The sequence below is a fragment of the Perognathus longimembris genome, chromosome 22, assembly GCF_023159225.1.
Source record: "Perognathus longimembris pacificus isolate PPM17 chromosome 22, ASM2315922v1, whole genome shotgun sequence".
In the NCBI taxonomy this organism is placed as follows: Eukaryota; Metazoa; Chordata; class Mammalia; order Rodentia; family Heteromyidae; genus Perognathus; species Perognathus longimembris.
The window spans coordinates 22,077,321-22,099,984 of record NC_063182.1 but is presented as its reverse complement, the minus strand read 5'-3'; the positions used below and the strand labels follow the sequence as shown (position 1 = coordinate 22,099,984).

At 32.9% G+C, this 22,664-nt stretch overlaps 1 non-coding gene across 1 annotated transcript; it reads right to left on the bottom strand.

Annotated features, from left to right (window-relative positions):
- Positions 1–15,823: 15,823 nt before the first annotated feature.
- On the bottom strand, positions 15,824–15,949 carry LOC125340246. The gene has a single exon (XR_007208726.1). It is a non-coding gene; the product is annotated as a small nucleolar RNA SNORA66 (small nucleolar RNA).
- Positions 15,950–22,664: the final 6,715 nt, after the last annotated feature.

Sequence of the window (22,664 nt, the reverse complement as noted above, 5' to 3'; positions counted from 1 at the left end):
CGCATAGTTACAAAAACAAGGGGCAGTGTGCAAAACATTCACTCTCTCATCATAGCATAATTGTGAGTATAGAAGCATATCTCATGACTGAAAAGTGACCATATATTTGCTTTGATAGACATTAAAATTATTTTTGATGCAAAATGATTGTAATGTGCTGAGTGAAAAATATTGATGTATTTTTTAATCCCCTTTAGACCCTGTATCTTCCCAATATAGCAAGCTTGTCCTGTGTTTTCAGATTTATGCTGAATGACCAACAGGACAGTGGTCATATGTAAGAATACAAGCTCTTGGGACTGTTCCTAGCACTTTGGGCTACCTAATCTCTTTATTTTCCCATTCTTAAGACATAACTTCTTGAACAAAACAGAATCTATTTTTCTTCTTTTCTACTGCTTAAGTAAGATATAAATATTTGCATATGTCTAAAAATATAGTTGACCCATTGAGAATGTAAGTTCCAGAAAAATCATCACTTCATGAAAAACAAGATCATGGTAATCTTTATTTTATAGGAAATAACAAGCTTCTGAAAGTTTATGAACAGACCCTATCATTTTGTGAAATAATTCTAGCAGCAATATAAACTAGGAACTGATTATAACTTTTTGTTGAGGAACAAACTCAGGGCCTTCCATTTGATGGGCAAGGCTCTTCCACAATTTCCAAGACCAATTACACCTTATAAATGCACTTCCAAATCTATATTAAGTGCTGAAACTAGTGTAATAATTTAAAAAGCCAAAAATGATTTTTTCTGACAGTGATACAGATATATTAGATTGGTAATAAACACAGTTTGATAATTGACTGGATTTGTAGAACAAGAAAAAAAGGAAAAATTAAGGTATTTTTTCCTAACTATTTGAGGATAATGATACTATCATTAGCAAAAAGATGAAATTAAGGCAAGTGAATGACTTTACTGTTTACAACATGTGAAATATAAGATTTAAAGAATGCATAAAATAAAATGAGTTCTGCACAACCTTGATACTGTTGGACATTTCTTCACAAACATCTTAAAAGTTAGTTAGCAAGAGCAAAATTTGCTCTAATACTTCTGGTTTCCTTGCATTTTTTTCCTGTAACTCAGGATGACAAGTCCGAAGTCACGAAGTCAGTCTGTCAGGATTAACAAACTAAATATATGTGTGTGTGTGTGTATGTATACACATACATACACATATATTCTTAGTACACATATTTTCAAAGATTGCATGGGATATACATTAAAATATTTATTTTATTATCTAAATTTTAATTTTATCCAGACGTCTTTTAAGTAGTTTTAGAAACTAAAGTACCATCAAAAAACACATTATTCTCGCATTCTTTTCCATACCCTACAAACACATCACCCATGAATAGTTTTTTCCTCTAAATGACTATGGAATCATTTAAATTTTCTACCCTGACAGCAACTGCCATGTTGTTTTGCGTGGACCACCCCAGTGCTTTGTTCATGTTCTTGTGCTTTTCTCATCTCCCTTAAACTTCTTTTCTAATCTGTGCCCTGTGGTGTATTTTTCAAATGACAATGTTCACTGTTACAGTGCATTTCCTTCCAGGTAATTAGTTAGTGTGTGGAGGGAAAACACAAAATATTGAAAATATTAGGCAAAAAGCTTCCAGCAAGAGTTGATATTTAAAAAAGAAACACACAGAGATGAAAAAGAGAAAAAAGAATGAGCATGAGCACGTATTTAATAAGGGGTGATCAGTGATTTTAAATGGAATTATTTTTGAATGATGAAATAAAAGCAAACTACAAAACAGTAAGTAGAAGATTTATTTCTAGTAATGAACTTCCAAGCACAAAAGGAAGAAGTGAACAAATACTAGACTTTATAGTTGCAGGATTTTTGTTCCATAATTTTTAGAGAAAAGTAAAACCTGTCAAATATTAACATGTAACAAAAAGCTCATCCTGAAATCATAATTGGTAAATTCCTTTAGTACAACAACAAAAGCTCATACCCACTCAACTTATACCCAAATGAACCTACTTTAAAAAAAAAATCAAAGTCTTCTTCAACTGTTATGTAAGTATGGCAAAAGGCATGAAACAAAGGAATCTCTGGGCTGGGAAAATGGCCTAGTGGTAGAGTGCTTGCCTCACATACATGAAGCCTTGGGCTCGATTCCTCAGCACCACATGTTTAGAAAAAGCTGGAAGTGGTGCTGTGGCTTAAGTGGTAGAGTACTAGCCTTGAGCAAAAAGAAGCTAAGGACAGTGCCCAGGCCCTAAGTTCAAACCCCAGGACTAGCAAAAAAAAACAAAAACAAAAAACAAAAAACTTAAAATTAGTCTAACCTCACTTTGTAAAAATAATGAGAAGATTTTTTTTAAACATTCAATCACTTAAAAAACACTCAATAAACAAAATCTGTGAAAATTTCTCTGGGCATGTTTGACCTAGACAAGTTTTTACACAATCTTATATTCAAGGTAAATGTGGACCCCACTGGTGTACCCCAATCTGATCAGGTCCTATGACCATTTTGGAAGAGCCATGCTCTTCTTTAGTTTCTTTTATGCACTTTTCATGAACTACTGTTCTCCTTTTGCTGTTCTACTTAATACAACATGTAATATCTGAGTTAAGTAGATTAAACTTGAGAAAAAAAAATCAAAGCCTCCAAAAAAATGTTAGTGTGTGTCAGCTGTAGTAGTGTTAGAACATTTCTCTTCCATCACATTTTACTATACTTTCTTTGAGTCCTATACTTTATGTATGCTAATAGTTTTAAAATATTATTTAAAGTTGCCACTTAAGTAAAGGAAAGCACCTATAGTAAAAGAGACCTATTTCCTTTCCCAAGGAACTCACTCTTCACTGAAGCCTGAAAGCTTTAATGCCAAGAAAAGAAAATCAGTGATCACTATAGAAAAAAACAAATGTTCACTTTAGCATAGTTTCTCAAGACTCTCTCAGACTGAACTAGCAATAAAAACTCAGCATTCCCCACTTTTTATCCCATACACATTGTTATGACAATGAAGAATTATGGCAGAACAAGGCATCTTTAGCGTTAGCGCTATTGCCATATGCTTTCCTTGAGCAAATATATCTTTCATTACACTGCTGTAAATTGGTGTTTTAAGATGTGCTTTTCAAAAAGCTGTATTATACTTTGAAAGTACATAATAACCATATTAAACAACTTTATTTTTCCAAGAAATGTTGTAAATGTTATCTACTGTAATCACTTTCTATTTAACATGCATTTAACAGGCATTCTCCTTCAGATGAACTTTCTGGTGACAAAACTTTGAAATTGACAGATTAATGCTGATTTGGGGCTGTCAAAATACTTTAGAGCTCAATACACAAAATATGCAAAGTTTTACAGATGGTGGACAGCTTATACATCGAAGTTGTATTTGTATATCCACTGATGGTTAAATTAATTATGTTACCATCTATATTATATGACAGGTACAAATGACTTTTTAGCATATCGATAACTGGTTCATGATTATGTTTATTCTGGTGGGTTTTTTTTGTTGTTGTTTTTTTTTGCCAGTCCTGGGCCTTGGACTCAGGGCATGAGCACTGTCCCTGGCTTCTTTTTGCTCAAGGCTAGCACTCTGCCACTTGAGCCACAGCACCATGTCTGGCTGTTTTCTATATATGTGGTGCTGGGGAATTGAACCCAGGGCTTCATGTATACGAGTCAAGCACTCTTGCCACTAGGCCATATTCCCAGCCCGATTATGTTTATTCTGTATGTAAGGTTTGTCATTGACTTTATATTTTGTGCAAAATAGAAGTACTATATTCTACATTTTGTTGTAGGGTATTTCAAAATGAACCAAACATTCCAGACTTAAGGATAATCCACCCAAAACTAACAATTTAGTCAATTATCATATTATTTGCTAATTATTCTAGATGACACAATGATTCCAAGTTCATAACTCTCATTTTATATGAACTAACAGTAAAAGTGAATTCTGAAGAAGACTATGGAATTTAAATAAGCCTGTGTCAGAAAGAATGATATTGTAATGTTAGTAAGGAAATAGAAAGACATGGATAAAATTCTAGTACGTGAAGTAAGTCATACCCAGAGAAAACAAAGGTTACATGGCTTCTCATTTGTGTTAGCTAGAATGTGTTTCTAAATGTATAAGTATAAATGATTGAGTGGTTTACAAGTGATTACCTATGAATTGATTGAAATATGGTAAACTTTATGAAGAGATCAAATAGTGTAATTCCTTAGAGAGACTAAGTCAAAGCCCAACAAAATAAGCACCAGGAAGTGGGAGCTTACCAGGGTGGTGGGGGAGGTGAGGCCAAGAAGAAAGGGGGAGGCAAACAACAAAGGGGGAAAAGTGTAGAGTCAAGAATTCATTGTAGATACTACACATCAAGGAAAATTAGGGAAAGATAGGGCCAAAAAAAGATGAGAATGTTGAAAGGGAAGACCCTCATAAAAATGCACTCCATTCATAAACTGCTTTGCTAAATGGCAACCCCTTTGTATGGCAACAATTAAAAGTAATAATAGGGCTGGGGATATAGCCTAGTGGCAAGAGTGCTTGCCTCCTACACATGAAGCTCTCAGTTCGATTCCCCAGCACCACATATACGAAAAAAAAAAGTAATAATAAAAAATAAAATAAGGAAGAAAATGAGGTAGAGAGTAGCAAAGTTTGACAAGAAATGTACTCATTACCTTCCTTATGTAATTGCAACCCCTCTGTGCATGACCTTTACAATTAAATTAAAAAATAAAGGGGAATATCAAAATAATGGTGACAGAAAGGACAAAGGGCAAACCAATACAACAATGATACTTTTAAGACAATATGCTGTTAACTACTGTACAACTTGTGGGATGGATAGGTGGGAGAAAAATGAGGGCAGAGGTAACACACTTGATAAGAAATGTACTCACTACCTTACATATGTAATTGTGACCCCTCTGTACATCACCTTGACAACAAAATCAAATTTAAAAAATAAAAAATAAAATATGAAATCACTACTATGTACTATGGATAGGAAAGTGATTTGTAATTTATATGATGAATATTAAATTAATTGAACACATCTTCATAGATGAACACAATGTTTAACAGAGGTGTTGATTTCATGATCGCCAACATCACCATTATTATTCACAATTGCACTTTAATTTTGTATAGGACTGTACAATTTGTGCAGTGTTTCTAAAGTAATCTCTTCAGAATTACTTTCTATTCAATGAATTTCAAATATATGCGAATTGGCTTATTTATGTAAGAGAGATGATAGATAATAGACAGACAGACAGATAGATAATTTTGGCACTACTTTAGGATATTAATTCCATTCAGTTCTGTTGAAGATCTTTTGATATAGAAAAATTGGTGCTCGGCAACTCAAATTAAATTTAAATATTTGAAAAACCATTTGGTGTAAACCAACTGAATAACTCATTGGGGGAGAGGGAAAGAGGAAGGGGGAGGGGGAATGAGGGAGGAGGTAATAAACAGTACAAGAAATGTACCCAAGGCCTAATGTATGAAACTGTAACCTCTCTATACATCACTTTGACAATTAAAAAAAAAGAATGAAGAAGGAAAATAAATTAAGAAAAAAGAGTAGGAAGTCCTGCGGAGGGGTGTAAAACTGGTATGAATCTGATATTGTACACCATCAGAAATGGAGCTGACATCAGATAACATCTAGTTGAGTCTGCTCATGTGCCAGTGAGGTGACTGTCTTGATCCTGCTTCTGGAATCTGGCAAGTTTCCCTACATCCAGCTTTGATGGCCTAACTTCCATGCCATGGATTTCAGTGAGGGGCAGGGGCAGAGGCCATGCCTCCTGAGTAGCTATTACAGGCATTAGCTATTGACACCTAGCTGACAATGAACTTTTATGTAATGCTTTCCTTCTTACTAAATGGAATGCATGCAGATAATTTCTATTTTGTTCTAATTTTTAAAAAATACTTATTGTAATACATTAAATTGATTTTCTTTTTGTGGTGGTACTAGGTCTTGAACTCAGGGCCTGGGTTCTGTCCCTTAACTTTTCCACTCAAGGCTGGAAATCCACTACTTGGGCCTTAGGTCTACTTCTGGCTTTTTGCTCTTCTGCCTTGGCTGTCTTTGAGCCTCAATGCTCAGATTTCAACCATCTCAGTAGCTGGGATTATAGGAATGAGGTACCAGTGTCTGGCTCATTAAGTTGATTTTGAACCAGCTTATCACTTGTGACCTAAGGTTTGAAAATACCTTATTAAATGGATGTTTGGTGTTCTCTTCCCCAGTTCCTTAATAATCTTTAACAGTCATATCATAATGGTGCCTAATTAGAATATTCATCATTTTCTGTCTCTCATGCTTCTTCTTGAAGTGTTCAAGGACTTTGTATTTAGGGATAGATTTATAGGGAAAATACTTGCACTTTTAGAAAATATTCTTTACTTCCTTCTAGAGGTTATTCTAGTTCCCAGGTTAAAAGAACCAACTTGTATAGCCCGAAGTGAATCTTTTGGTGTATGTTGTGTTTCCTAATGTCTCTCTAGTAATACATTTTAAGGTAATATGGAAAAAAAAAAGAAATTTAAAGGGACTTCTTTAGAAATGCTTAAAATGTAAACGAAGAGAAGAGGAGACTTGCAGAGTGGCTCAAGTAATAGAATGCCTTAAGAACCAAGCTGGAATTTCAATATTCAGTAACAACAGCAACAACTGAAAAGGAAATTCAAATTAAAAAACAGAGGATATGAGAAAAAAAGTTAGTGAAAAGTTAGAAGGCCTGTCAAGTACTTTGGCAGGAGTTATTTGGTCAAGATTGCTAAATATGTAGTCCAGGGCACTGGCAGGCAGTGTGTAAAATAAGATCTTAGTGACCTTGAAGAGGTCATCAAAAACGATATTACCAGTTATGTAGCATAAACATTTAACTTAAGAAATGTTTTATAGTCTATTTTCGCAAATGGACTGGGGAACCAACAAATTTGTTTATAAAAACATTAAGTATTTGGTAGAAGACATAAAGATTTTAAAATTATTCATTGTATTTATTTGAAAATTTAAAAATGGTATGTATGCATATTTTATATATGGCAGAGAATAATTTGAAAAGCTTTTACAAGGTACAAGATAATAAACAAAAAGGGTATAGAGTTCACTATCACTACTTTAAAAATATCATTCATATTTTACTGATACATTAATGTAATTCAATTTCTATTTTGCTTTGATAAAACTATTGGTTACATCTATACTCTCAAGATCTGTTTAAAAAGTATTTTACTTGTTAATTTAAAACTCAAGAACTCACAACACTCACAACTATATTTCTAGTATGAAATGTATAGTCATATTTTTATATAATTTTTAAATTTCAAGGAAGAAGGGTATAGTTTAAGAGAGAAATTTAAATAGGGACCTCTGCAATCAAGTGTGTACGGACTGACATATTGCAAACAGTGCAGTCAAAAATTCTTATATCAAAAGAATGAGACCTAAAAACAAAACACAAAAAGAATGAGACCTCAAGACATCTTAATTGCTTTGTGCAGCCCAAGAATTCAAGAACTCAGAGGACCATCATAACGGGACCATGTAAAGGCATGTAATGAAGTCAAGAATTTGATACTTTAGAATTTATTAAGCAACTAATAAAGTATTACTTTGTAGAAATTTAATAACATAAATTTTATTTGTAAAAATAAAACAAAAACGAGACCTCTTGCTACTCATACTCTCATATTGTCTCTTCCAATGCTATTTCTGAGATTGGTTATGAGATTTTATTTGGCCAGTTGGAAAGTAGTAAGTATGGAAAATGCAGGTGATTTTTAAATCACTTGTAAACCTGTGTTGACTCCTTAGAATACCTGCTTTAGGAACTCAGAAACTACCACACTTCCAAGTAACCTAAGCTGAGCCCATAAAGTGGACACATAGAGGAGAACTTAGAAATAAAAGCAACAGGGGCTGGGAATACAGCCTAGTGGTAAAGTGCTCACCTCATACAAATGAAGCCCTGGGTTCAGTTCTTCAGTACCACATATATAGAAAAAGCCGAAAGTGGCACTGTGGCTCAAGTGGTAGAGTGGTAGCCATGAACAAAAAGAAGCCAGGGACAGTGCTTAGGCCCTGAGTTCAAGCCCCAGTACTGGCAAAACAAAACAAAACAGAAATAAAAGCAACATTCATAGCCAATGACAGTCACATCCTGATGCAGTTAAGCTGAGCTATGACTCAGACTTTTCTGTGTTCCACACTGAAGATTCTGACACTTAGGAACACAATTGGAAACTAATAAAATACTGTTAGTAAAATCATTTGCTGCCAGGGTGGTTGGTTTGTGAGGCAGTCACAGAGACTTAACAGTGCTTGGTGAGTTTTGAAATGTAAATATCACTAGAACAATACAGTCATTAATTGTAATATACTGGCAGAATATAGGTGAAAATCATAAAATGGCTTTCAGTTTCGTAACACCATTTTTAAGTCATAATTATACATACTAAAGTGTAATTTCTGTATAAACTAAGCAACAAAAATATTCTTTGGCTATTTCAATTGGTATAATTGCTTTCTATTATTTGTTTTTAAAAATGTATAGGAGCAATGTACTTTAATCATTCAAATGTTTGCATCCCCTACTTTCTGTCAAAAATATCCTCAAGGAATGGGAGCATTGGGGTATATGTATGTAAATCCAACAGCTGGCAAGCAGAGGCAAGAAGAATGCCTACTTTCAGCCAGTGTAGACTTCATAATAGCTTATCGTTAGCTATGTAGCACAGACCTGTTTCAAATATAAACAAAAAAGATCCTAAAGAAAAGTAAAAGCTTAAGAATGCTAAATTTTAATGTAAAGAGCAATTGAAAATGTATTATATTTAATAAAAATCTTATTAAGTTTTACACATAAAAACTTCTTCATTTTCCATTTGTAAAACAAACACATTTATTCAACTTTCTTTACAGTTACTAATTAAATTTTTGGAGGAACCTAGGCTGTAAAGGATATACTAGCATCGTAGATAATGCAACAACAGCTATTCCTGAGTGATAATCATATGAAAGTTACATTTATATGTTTGATCACATTTCTATTACAAAATAAATTTTAAAATTAGTGTTAAATTCTTCAAGAGGGAGAAATTCAACTCTAAATCATTATCAGGAAGCAAATACATTTTGACATGCATGTAAAGGTACTTGTTCCAATATCTATGGTTGTCATATTTTTTTAGTGCATAGAGGAAAAATTGGAAGGGCATATTTCATTTTATTTTTTCAGATAAGGAAATATTAATGAACACATTAGACTAACCAAAAATCTGTATGATTTGTGGCTGCTATATAATACTCTGGACCTACAGAAATGACAGAAAATTTAATTGTAAAAGGAACAGAGTATATTTTTCATAGCCCTCCCCTCCTGCCCCTGAGACACCTTGGGAATTTGTCATCCTTATTTCTCATTCATTTACATTTGTTTTGTGTTATTTATAATGCTTTGGTGAAAGCTGTGACTTTTGACAGTTGAATATGAACCAAGAGAGAGAAAAGAGGCTGCCGAATTTAGAAATATGAATTTAATCCAACATAAACAGACATAACATTCAAAACACACATAGTTTTTCAGTAAAATAGTACATGTTGGAGGTGCTACCCATCAATGAACATCTACGTTCATCAGGACATGTATCCCTTGAGGCACTAGGAGTATATCACTAGCAATTTCATTATTTAAAAGTAAAAGTAGCTATAAAGCAATACAGATCAGTTTTTAAAATGTAACAGACTTGTTAGCTTACATTATAACTAATATTTTCCAATAATTAATTTTGCAAGAATTGATGATTCAATGATCCATGTACCAGTCACTGATATTACATAGGTGTAATAAAAACACTGTGTAGTGACTAAATGTCAGTGCAATCCCTTCATTTTCCTTCCACACGACTAAGTACCATGCTGGCAGAATTAATGCTGGACAATCCGTACTCATCATTAAGGTAGGAAAATTGAAAAGAATTGATCAAGTGTTCAATTGTACTATGCCAGTTCAGAGTTATCTTAAAGATGTTCTCAACTTTGTTTACATTAGTATTTCAAATGATGATATAGTATCTATCAAAATCTATTGGTCTAGTGTCCACTGTAGATCTGGATTATCAAATGGATATATTTAACTAAATGCTTTTCAATTTCTTTTAGTAGTTTCTTCAATTTCTCTTAGTAGTTGACTTGTGGTATATTTTAGTTTTCATGTAGATTTCAAAGAATTAAATCTCATCAAAACCTCAAAACCATCTGAATTTTTTAATCGAGCATTTTTTGATTCTCTTACTATTGGTTGTTTAATTAGGTTACATTATAGTACAAGGAGTTTTCACTGTAAAATTCCATAGATGAGTCGGTGGCTCATGCCTGTAATCTTTTCTACTCTGGAAGCCGATCTGAGGATCTTAGTTCTAAACCAGGATGGGAAGGATAGTCTATAATACTAGACTTCGTTTGGTGGGGGTCAGTCAGGAGACTTGAACTCAGGGCCTGGGCACTGTCCCTGAACGTTTTGTTCAAGGTTAACTTTCTACCACTTGGAGCCATAGCTACACTTCTGGTTTTCTGGTGATTAGCTGGAGATAAGAGTCTTTACAGACTTTCTTACTTGGGCTGGCTTCCAGATCTTCAGAACTCAGCCTTTGGGGAGCTAAGATTTCCGTAGGATTATGGGTGTAGGCCACAATCTCCCAGCTTCTAATAGACTCTTAATCTCCTATTAACCACCAAATAAAGTTGTAAGTAGAGCTGTGACTCAAGAGGTTGAGCATTAGATTTGAGCATTAGATTTCAGGGACAGAGCCCAGATAATGAGTTCAAGCCCCAGGGCCTGTAAAAAGAAATTCCATAATTGTATTTGAAGAAGTTCACCTCTATTTCACCCCTTAGCCCCTAATACTCCTCTCCATTCCTGAAGTTTTTTATGTTCATCAATTTTAAGAAAACAGATTAGTAAAATATAAGAACCGCTTGAGACTATTGTAAATCAGGAAGTCAGGAATACCATAAAACAAAAGTCCATTTGTTGTTGTTTGTTCACATGACTTTGCGAAAAACAGTGGAAAGCATTTACACATTTATATGTGCATACATAACTGTATAGAGTATATTAAATTTGATTGTTTTTATTATAATCTTTGAGAATACTTGGAATCTCATACTGATTGCATACTACAAGCAATGATAGACTGCTTCAAAAATTTAAACAAAGGAAGGCCAGAAAGGGATAGTCCAGAGGGAAACCAGTGAGGTCTAGCAGTTATATGTTAATTCATATTGGGAGGGGGAGCCAGCCAGAAAAGGCATGTAGATACGGTGAAAGTAGTGAAACATTGCCTCTAGGGTAAGAGGAAGAGAAACAGCCATAAAAATTTAAAGGGCACTAGGAATTTACTTAGATGCCAAGGGGAATCTGTGGAGGAATTTATTGGATTCTCTGCATGAGAAATTTAAAGTTCAAATACCACATCTCTGGGCTTATTGACAGCAGTGCTAAGTGCATAGAAGATGGATTTTGGGTTTTCTCTATCCATAACTAGATACATTATATATTCACAAACAAACACAAGCCCATTTACCCCACATATAGTAAGTTGTGATGGGTTCTGATACAGGTTTTTAAATTTAAATTCATTATTAAAATATATTTTCCCAGAGGAATTGTAGTGAAGGACTCATTAGTACTAATTGTCTAGACAAGATGTTATTTTATTTGGATATTATTTGGTAAAATGTCATATTTATGAACTATATACCTCAGCTCTAGAAAGCCTATAATATGAAATAATATTTGTAAAGCAAGTCTTGTATCACACAAAGTTTAATAAGGAAGGAACATTTTATTCAATACTATTGCAATAGAGGAGAAAACTTCGAACTCAGTTTTAGCTCCATTGCACTGATACATGGAACTGAACATCTTAACTGTAAAGTAGGGGTTAAGGATGGTTAGATGGTAGGTGATTTGCCATGTGCTTACTAGTTTTACCCAAAAGCAAACTGTCTTCTCTCATATCTTCATGAAGGAGATAGTTTGACCACTTGCAGTAAAATGTCCTCTGAAATTAAATGAAGACTCTCCCACAAAGGTTGGGCATAATGCATAGGGAAGCTATCTATCTTCCTTAATGAATATGCTTCAAAAGGATTGCTCCCCGGCCACTGAGAAAGGCATTCCTGGATTCTAAAACTAGTTAGAAGAATTTCAAAAGATTTACATCTCAAATGGAAAGGAAAACAAAATTACAAGTATTCTTAAGCAAGTGCTTTAAAGTAAGGAAGACCTTGGGCCTAGAGTCAGATATGAGCCTGAGTAAGATTAAATTACATTGAAAGGAATGTTAAGGCTATCCTGGCCATAATATAAAAATATTTTTATTTCATTTTCAGTGTTCAGGCCTATGATTTCTACATCTCTCATATTTTCAGTGAATCACTATATGGAGAGGACTTAGCAGTACTGTCATTTTCTACTCAAGTTGTGCTGAGAAAAACAAATAAATCAAGCCAAAAAATCCTGGTTTCTAAACACTTAAAAGAGATGTAATTTTTTTACATGACATTATGCATTTGTCAAACCCTTATATTTTTTACACAGTATAATTCCTTTACTATGATTTCTACTTCTCAATAGTCTTATCAATGTACTTAGAAATTTCAAGTATATCATTATGATAGGCTGAAAGTCAAATCTTTTAATAAACATGATGCAAGTAACTTACTTTCATGTTTCCCTTACAATGTTTCTGTGTACAACGAATCATAGTCCTTGTATTATATGAATAAAAGTGATGTCATAAAATAATGTTTAAGCTACATTTTCATTATCTTTTAATATTTGTACTAAAGTGTTGTGGTTCAATAAATCAGTTTATGAATACAATGCATCCTGATAAATGTCACCTCTTTATCTTCACCCACAGCCCTCCCAACTGTTCTTTCTACTCAGTTTTCTTAGTTTCATATGTTATGCATTGATCATTGTGACTACATTCTCATCATCTTCCTCTCTTCAATTTTCTACTGCTCTTTGACCTCATCCTCATTTTTCAAGTACCATTTTCTTGGTATTCATTTTGTTGTGTCACTGCATTTATTTTTTTTAAAAATTACATAATTTCTATTCTTCACTGCTAACATCATATTTCAGTGAATGCATTTGTGTACACTTGCATACTTGCATATTTATAAATATATATTAATTTTTAAACTAAAGCCTGCATTTTCAAAAAGTTGAAAACTTGTTACTATAAATATTTGTACATTATAAAGTATGCAATATTAAATGTTAACAACTTTACTTCTTTAATTGGCTTTTTTTTCTCTAATGTTTGGGAAGAAAGAGTATTGGATGGGTCAGGGGCTTTTTATGTATTGGAGCTCTCATCTTTCAGCAATTCTTCCCCATTTTTCTAATGTAATATTCTTTTTTGTCTCCTGAAAAGTCATTGACTACATATGATGAGATATGTTATAAACTGTATTAAACAAACAAGTTTGGCAAAAACATTACAGAGTAAAGATTGGAAAACTATTTTGCAACAGGGCTTTGCAGAAAAGAAGTCTTTCTTCAAAAATCATATGGAGAGTAAATGAATGGCTACATTTGACTCATTTTAAAGAAAACTGATATAAATTATTGATCATAATTTTACTCAACTCAATAAATCAATTATAATGAGTTCCTTTCATTTTTACATGCATAAATTATCCAATTGTCAGAGAAAAGTTAAGTTGAGGAGACCCAATCAGGCTTCACACTGATTTAAGAACTCTGAAGTAGCCTCTCCCCACTCTAAATAATACAATGATAATTTTCTATTAGAAAATAAATGTGGGAGTCAAATTACATCAACCATGTTCAGAAAGATTTATATTTCATTTCTTCTGCTATAGCAGACTGTTTTCATAAACTGGCATAGAAATAAGTAAGGTAATCCACAGTGAAATAATAAGATTTTTTTTTTCAAGCAGTTGAATTAGTCACATTAAAAACAAGGCTCTGTCTTCATCATGTTCTTGTATGTAATGGATGCCAAGCACTTGAACCTCATCTGAACTGAAGCCCTAAGAGTTGCTATGTCAATGTATTGCCTCATTGTGAGACCTCAGATTTAAGGCAATGTAACTTATTCCACCATAAGATAGAACCATAAGAATGTATTTCCTAAGATCAAGCATAAAGGTTGACACTGCAGACCCTTGAAAGAAATCTTTATAGAGCTTTATCATCAAATAACGAAACAGTTTTAAATTATAAAGACATAGTATTTTAGTATTGTTTTGATCTTTGTAACTTAAATGGAAGCTTGCTATCAAGGAAATTCACTGAAACAAAACAAAAAGTGATGGATTTAATTTCTATAAAGCTTAATTACAGAGAATTCACAAGTTATGTGTCTTTTATATAAGTGTAGACTTGTTAGAATATAGCACAACATATGTATATAAGAACTTCAAGTGAAGTATGGATCCTAAATCATAATGAACACATTTTATATAGTATTTTAAGATTATCCTCTGCTTTTGCAAATAATCAATAAGTGAATATTGATATAAGTTATCAGCAAATAAAATCATGACATGATTATGATCTTCCTCAGATTCACTTGCTTGGGAAGTTTAGTCCTTACGCACATCCTGGAATTCAGTCTTCTTCTGGTTTTGCATATGTGGAATTCTGTAACCCCTCTGTACATCACTTTGACAATAAAGAAGAAAAAAAAATTAGTTGAAATTATCCAAGTCCCTACAGTGAGCAAAATATATAGACGTGAATTTTTTTAACCAGACATTGTGACTTCAGAGCTCATGTTCTCAAGTCTCAGAACTCAAAGTCAGTATGAGAGAAACATGACTGCCTGAAAAGGGAAGTGATTTTGCTTGAGAATGTACAGGTAATGCACACTCTACAGGACCCTGAGAATGGAAGAAATGGAAGCAAACAATGTTAAAGGAAGTTGAATAAAAATAGTAAATAAATAGAGGTATACAAATAATATTTTGTATTTGATTCTAGGGAAAATTCAAAAAGTGTGATGAAGCCAAGCTTGTTCATTTTGCCAACACCCAAACTACATGGAAAGCAAATTGTAGTACATAAAAATTTACTAGAACTATAATTCAGTCTTAGGTCTCTGACCTAAATCTATAAAAAGGAGTTGGAATAGATCATTTGCATGATTGCTTTTCACAGCCAACATTTTTTATTCTGTAAGTATAAGAAACCCTACAATAAAACAATCCAACAAAAAAATTTCTGCTTTTAAAATTGTATGTTTTTTTATGTAAAGTATTTTCTTATAATCTTTACATAAACTTTTAAAGTAACTGGTTCTTTTCTTTCTTGTTGCTTGGTCAATAAGGTTTTATCTTTTGCTGAAAAAAATCTTCATTTCAAATTATTGTTGGTTTTATATAACAATAACCTGCTCCTAAATTCTCAGGAAATTTTTGAGTATGAAGTCTTGCTACATGACTAGGTATATTTTGTGTTTACAAAATAAAATAATGGTAATGACAAAAACACATTTTAAAATATTTAAAAATAAAATTACTAAAGAGGACACCTATGTTAGCTCAACTGCAAAAGACAAATACTATAGACTGAGATAAGGGTGAAAATCTTCCATCTCAAGTTTTACTTCATGTAATACTTTGTTTCTAAATCTTAACTTTTGTGATCTTTTTCTATTGCCAAAGAGCAAAAATCATCAACAACAATGACAAAAAAATATCAAAATTCTTTTCTTTATGTAGCCAATTAACATGCAATAAATACAACTTATACTAGGCAAGAATAGGCCACCTCAGAATGTCCTAAGCCTAATGCTTTCAACATTTACTTTAGCAAACTTCATTTCCTTTGTCTCCGCCACATCATGCAGAACTGCTTCCTGGATTTTTACCATGATTCTTCAGTAATTATGGAAGCAGAGACTATAGTTAATCTTTAAATTTAAGGCCATTATAAATAATCCTGATAAGGTCTTAAGTGAAATATAACTAGTAAAAAGATAGTTCTCAAATATATATTATGTATCAAATACCATCCCCAATGCTAAGAAATATGTAAAATGACTCTGAATTATGTATTTTGGAGATTTCCAGTTTTGAATGAATATATATAATGAAAATTTATGAAATAATGGCAGAGCTTAAATAATATTTACTACTAGATTTCTTTTGTTTTAAAGATAGAAAAAACAACCAAGGAGAGATTTGTTCAGTGTGGAAAGATATAATGCATATAAGTCATGAATTATGGTAGTTGAAGGGTTGGTTAATTTAGTTGTTTAATTCAGTTGCTTAATTTGGAGACCTGGATTACTTCCATTTTCAGCTGTAATGTTTTCTTCTCTGTATTTTGATATGTCAATACAGTTAAAATCTTTAAAAAAAACTCTGATAATTAGATAGGAGTAATTTATTGATGTCTGATTATTTATTTCAATATGCACATTATAGTTATGCAGTAAAAGGTCTTATACATTTAGAAAATGTGTGTTAAAGGGAGAGAGGTTAGTATGGTGCAATTATTGTGTCCCCATGAATATTGTATGATGAGGATGATGTAAATACATGAGAACCTTAGGAAGTGATTAGATCATGCGGGTGAAGCCTTCATCTAGGGTGTTAATGTCCAGCCAAATGAAACTTGAGTAACCTATCTTTGGACTTTGGCCATGTCCACAAAAGACACATAGATAGCACTGTCACACACAGCTGTTACCAAAAATGGGACCATACAGAAATTTCATCTTGTACTTTCCAACCTCTAAGACTATTAGAAACATTTTTGTTATCTCCAAATTGTTGTACAAAGGGATTATAATTTAATATATCTATTATGTGTACAACATATTTTGATCATTAGTATTTCTTCCATCATCCTCCCATTTTGGTACTGATCCCCATCTCTTAAAGTTTCCTAGATCCATTGGAGTACTGCAACTGTATTTACCTACCTTTCTTTTCTCTGTTCACCTGCCCCTCTATCCATTTATCCCACAGTTGTTAGACAAACTATCTTTCACCTTCCTGTTTCTTTTTAAAATCATCTTCTACATGTTCAAAGGGATTATACTACAGAAACCCATTAGTCCATTCCAAATTTAAAAATCATAGTGAAAATCATTTCCCTGGAAAATGTTCCCAAAGAGATAATGTAATTTTTTATTGTCAGCAATTCTGATAAAATCTGGTTTGTAGGTGGTTCAATAAATAAAACGTCTTGTAAAAAAGTGAAAGTTATTGATTTCCTCCTGAAACCTAAAGGGAAGCAATTAATATTTTAAAGCAAGAAGTGAATGCTTAAGTCACTTCCATTTAATCCTGAGAAATATAGGAGTAAGTCAACAAGAAGTGATGTCAGGACAGAATCAGAAAGAAGAAAAGAATGGATGGACTCAAACGGTATTTAAAACTCCAAAAAGCATAATTCACACTCAGGTTTGAGGAAGCTGGCAAATAATGATGCTCTTTGTTATGACAGAAACACAGGAAGAAAAGCAAGTTAGTGCATCGATATGGTAAGTGCAGGAAAGGGAAACTTCTTGCTTATGGAATATGTAACTAGTAACCCCCAAGAAGCCTTTGGATAGATTATACTGTAGATATCTGACATTTGACTTGAGTTAAGTAGTGTTGAGAACTTTTGCTATATATGGGACACAATTTGTATTGAAGGAAATCACACCATGAAAGTAGGGAATGTACTTAGGAAAAACAGATCAAGCTCTTGGCTTGTTTGGGATGCTGAGCTATTTCACAGGCTGATGAATAGTAATGGCAGAACTGGTTGTAAGAGAGTAAAATGAGGTAGCTGGGAAATGGGGAAACAAATGAACAGATTGATGGGTAAATATTTAGAGTGATTAGCCACTAACATGGAGTATAATATTGTGCCTGTGCTTGGGGATATTGCACAGGTAATACTGTCTTTAGGAGTTTCATAAGAGCGTGCTGGAGTGTGTACAATGGGCTGAATTGATGAATAAACCCAGGATAATCAAGAAAGGTATGGATGGCCCTTGCTTGACCAATGGGCATTGTCTGTCCATGCTTGGGAAGGGCTATCTGAGGGGCAGTAATATATTTTAATTTTGTGTTCTGAATAAGGTATTGTTTAGAATACCCATGCCAACTGTGTCCAAATGTATTGAAAGTATCGGAAAAGCAGTAAGCTCATGCTCATGGCTCACATGGTCAGCTTTGTGACCCACCATGTTTATGAGTCCCAGTCTCACCTGGCTGCAGATACTCTTCAGAGTCAAAGCATTCAGTCATAAACAGAAGACATTCCTGGGGCAAGAAGAACACCCTCATTAAATTCTCATATACTCCCCTGCTTACCCACAAGAAGGGAGAAAAGGTAGGCCCCAGAGGAGCCTGAACTGCTACCTTCCTAGAAAGCTCCCAGTTTTAAGCCAAGGTTGGAGACAAGCGAACTTTATTTTTATTACCTTCAGAGGATGAAGATTTTCTGATTGCAGAGATAATTATACTGTTTTCTTACTCATACCAGTGTTGCTAAATCAGAAACTTTGCAAAAACCATTTTGAGATCATAAAATTCTGATTTAAACTTTAAAGCAGAAATAATATGTGCAACCACTTCCACGATGATGCTGTAATATTTCATTAAGTATTAACAATATTGTGAAAATACAAGTTACTAAGAAATGCAATGTATATAAGCTCTCAAGAAATTTTTTTGCCAAAAATTGTCATTTCCTTACGTACTTAATTTTAAATTAAGTATGTCATCTAAACATTAAAGGGCATATTTAATATTTCTTTCAAAAAAGGGACTGGAAAAAATACAAGAGCATCCTTCAGATTCTGTATTCAGTTTGGAAACATTTTCTATAAAAGAAAATATATTCTACATTCCCAAAGAGAATGCCAGAAGAATGAGGAAAGCAGTCATGCTGATCTTACCTTTTATTTCCAAAACAAGAGGAAGAAACGTTCACACGTTCACCCAATTTTGAATACGGGAAAGCAACCATGGCCTCAACTCTTCTTTCATCACTTCAGGGTGTGACTTGATTATTCAGGAAAAATCAAATAGACTTTGCAACATTGGAAAGATACATTCACTAAGAACTGAAATGGAGAACTAAAAAGTTATACTTGAGCAAGTCAAATAACTCACTGTGATGTGAAGAATCTTTCTCGTGCTTCAGAAGTGCAACATGGTTTATGTGAGAAAAAAATTAAGTGAAGTTACAGCAGTCAGAAGGGTTGTGATTGTTCTTCATATCTACTTTTTCTTTGTTTTATTAAATATGTAGGAAGATTACATATATATTTAATGTAAATAGCTACCTAGGTGTATACAAAGAATCAAGGACATGTAGGGTAAAACTTATATTTCCATCTGCTACAATTTGGAAAAATATTTTTAACATACTAGTTTACTTTAAAATGTTTTAAATCCATTAGTTTAAAGGCAATGAGATCTGACCCAAACTGTGTTTATTATAGTGGCCAGCATGGAAAGAATGCTTTCTAAAAAAAAAAAAAAAAAAAAAAAAAAAACAAGAACTGTTTAATTTTCTCATTGTAGACATTACCTATTTTGAGTATGTCAACAACAGTCCATTAGACCTTAATCAGAGAATTTAGCTTTCTCTGGAGAGCAGATAAAAAGCTCAATTAAACTCCCTCCCCTCCCATAACACTTGAGTGGAGTACTAAGGACTTGGGTTTTCCAGCCATTTGCATCCATGAATAAGATTACAAAAGGAAGACATTTTTCTTCCATCTTTACTGTCCCCTCCTCATACATCCAGTGACTTGAGAAAATGCTGTTACAGCCTCAAATAATTTAATACTGCCCTCTAGAGGTATTATAACAGCATTAAATCTTCTAGTTCTAGTGAGGTTTCCTAAAATTTTATCTCCCTAAATTTTAAATCACAACCTTTTTTTTGAAATCCCACAAAAGGGCAACTAACTTATTTACCCAAATGTACATCAGTTTCAAATTTCACTTGGAAATATCACAGTGTGATAAAGAATTTAATAAATCTCAGTGGATTAATTATTCCCTTAAAAATTAATATTCTACTAAGCTATACACCATGAGGTAAATGGCATTTTGCACTGTGGAGATCTGTAATTGTGTAGTTTTTCTGTAAAATCCTAAAACAGGTAAAAAGGAGCCATCTGTTTGGACATTTTTATCCCTTAACTACTCCTCTCCCCAACTTTTTCAGTTTACATCAAAAATTTGGAAAATGAGAAGTAGTTCGATTTCCAGCCAGAGGCAAAGAAAACTAACAAACTCAATACATTCTCCACAAGATAGGCATAGGAGGTAAATTGCTTAATGTGTGAATGAATCATAAGGAGAAGTAAGAGGCTGGTTGTATCTGAATATGTGGAAGTCTTTTAGGATAAATTAAGCAATGTAAATTTGGATTTACCATAAATTTACATTTGTGAACTATATTCCCAGAAAAAGAGGATCTGCAAATATTTGGGTTTCTGTGTGAAAAGACTAGATAGTAAGAAGTGGAAACCAGTAGAAGTTTGAAAACATTTGATATGATGACTAAGGAATTGGTCAAAGGATTCTTATTTTAGAAAATTTCTGTGCTTCCTTGATAGATGTGAAAGAAAAAAAAAAGGTTGACTTTAAAATTTTTGTTTCAGGAAATATTGTGCAGTACCTATTGATTTTCCCTGCGGGCAACTAGAGAGCTGGTGGAGAGGGCAGGCTTGCTTCCTCCAGTTACAACAATCTTTCACTGTTTGCCTTTTAAGTGTTGGTTGTTATTAATACAACCCAATAAATCATCAAATCTCTTGCCCTGCAAACTAGTTCCAAGGAGAAGAAAATGTGTGTTGAACAAATTGTTTTACAATTACCTCTTAAAGCAATTATTTCCACTCTTCTGCTCTCATTGTTTTCATCAAATCATTGATGATTTATTTTCATAGCGCATATAATCATGAAGTACATAACGTCAGTATATTAGTAATGGTATGGAAATTGAATTACTAGGAAAAACATACTATTCAGAGTAAATTTTGTCAAATCCAAGTAACTCATGCTACATATGGCTACATACATAGGAATATGTGTGTGTGTATGTGTGCAGATATGTTGTTATTCATATAAGAATCATATAAACCTGTATAATTCAAATTTAATATTTAACACAGAAAATTTAAATAATTTTGATGAAGGAAATCAATAAATTATTTAACCAAAATTACTAAATTCAGGTACATACCTTTAATACTATTTATACAGGAGACAAATATGAAAGGATTGCAGTTAAAATCTAGCCCCAGCAAAAGTTAGTAAGACCATCATTTAAAAAAAATTCATAATCCTGGTGTGAAGGAGGATGACTGCAGTCTGAAGTTAGCCATGGGTAAAAATGTGAGCCTATATTTTAACACTAAAGTGACAGCTAAAAGGACGGTTGTGACTAAGTGATAGAGTAGTTGCCTGGCAAGTATAGGCCCTAAATACAAACCAACTTCATGAAAATTTGGAATAAAAGTACATTTGCAGGAAGAAATCTTTTCAATTTTGGCTTTTATATTGAATTTTATAGGCAACACAAAGTATTCATTTTGAAAGTATAATTAAAATTCATGCGTCTACATTTCCTCTCCTTCCTTTCTAGATTGCCTTAACTAATCATTCAGCTAGATTAGAGTAGAAAGTTCCAATAACGCTAAAATGGATACAAAGATAAAGTTATTCATGGAAGTTGGGCTTAAGTGTAGTTATAACTGATATTATTTTTTTCATTTATTATTGCTGTTTAGTGAAACAAAATCATAAAATTACAAATAATTAAAAGCAGCTTAAGCAGTAAAAGAGGGTGTAGAAATTCATTCAAATGCGTTCATATATAAAGAAATGTAATCAAACCAGGGAATTTGCTAATTCTCTGAAAGTACAATGAAATATTGTATGGAATGTGTTGGAAAATAAACCTGGTGTGATGATAAGCATTTGTAAGTTATCACATACCAACAATTTAGAGTGTTTGACACAGAGAAGGGAAGCATTCCTCACTCAATGGCTCTCATATATTTCAGTGTATCTATTAAGGAACTGTGAATAAGATATTCCACTAAAATAGTTTACACTTTTCCCAGTTCTTAAACAGTCTATACTTTCTTAATTATTAAAACTAAGCAATGGAAGATTGTGAAGGGAAATTCCTTTATATAATCACTTTCAATAAAACAATATGTTTTAGCAGTCAGACAAGATAAAATCATCTTTATACACTTCCCACATACAAATACAGAACAAAATAAACCAAAGTAACTATGGGTTCGACATTGAGTTAAATAGTGTCAATACATTCTCATGAAGTCCTTAGCAATCTAGTTATTTATAGAAGCATGTATAGTGATATCTAAATATTGTTACAAATAATGTTAATTCTGGAATTATGCTGCAAATATCACAAATATACCCTTCCCAACTTAAGTAGAAATTAATACTTGTGTTTTAAATAGAATTAAATTACAAATAGTTAAAGACAGTCTGAGCATCAAAAGAAAGCTTGAAGCACATTTATATGTTCATATGAGTAGACAAAATCAAATTGGAGAATTTGTCAGGAAAAAAAGATTACAATAG